The sequence below is a fragment of the Bison bison genome, unplaced genomic scaffold (genome assembly GCF_000754665.1).
Source record: "Bison bison bison isolate TAMUID 2011002044 unplaced genomic scaffold, Bison_UMD1.0 scf7180017462517, whole genome shotgun sequence".
NCBI classification, from domain to species: Eukaryota; Metazoa; Chordata; class Mammalia; order Artiodactyla; family Bovidae; genus Bison; species Bison bison.
The window spans coordinates 1-515 of record NW_011372807.1 but is presented as its reverse complement, the minus strand read 5'-3'; the positions used below and the strand labels follow the sequence as shown (position 1 = coordinate 515).

The window sequence follows — 515 nt, the reverse complement described above, 5'->3', positions numbered from 1 at the left end:
CTAATGTTATAGATAAGAGTAGCCTTGTGGAGAGAATGACTAAACTATGGTGGCTGGAGTCATGGCAGGACAGGCATTCAGGAAGTTTCTTTCCTTCTTTGTCCAAGTATTAGTTAAAAGGAGTGCAGCAGAAACTAACCAGTGTGGCATTATGCTTCCAAAAAAAACTGCAAGGAAAAGTATTGGAAGCAACAGTAGTAGTTGCTGGATTGGGTTCTAAGGGAAGGGGTAGAGAGATTCAATCAGTTAACAAGAAAGTTGGAGATAAATTTCTTCTCCCAGAATATGGGGGCACCAAAGTATTTCTAGTCGACAAAGATTGTTTTTCATTTAGAGGTGGTGACATTCTTTAAAAGTGGGTGACTAAAAAAAAAAATAAAAAATAAAAAAAATAAAAATAAAAAAAATAAAAAATTAAAAAAAAAAGTGGGTGCTAAGTCACGTCTGACTCTCTTCGACCCTTTGGACCGCGGTCCACCAGGTTCCTCTGTCCATGGGATTCTCCAGGCAAGAAT

General features: G+C 37.9%; 1 pseudogene; it reads left to right on the top strand.

The window, feature by feature from the left end:
• Window positions 1-61: 61 nt before the first annotated feature.
• On the top strand, window positions 62-359 carry LOC105005092 (annotated as a pseudogene).
• The last annotated feature ends 156 nt before the right edge of the window (window positions 360-515 follow it).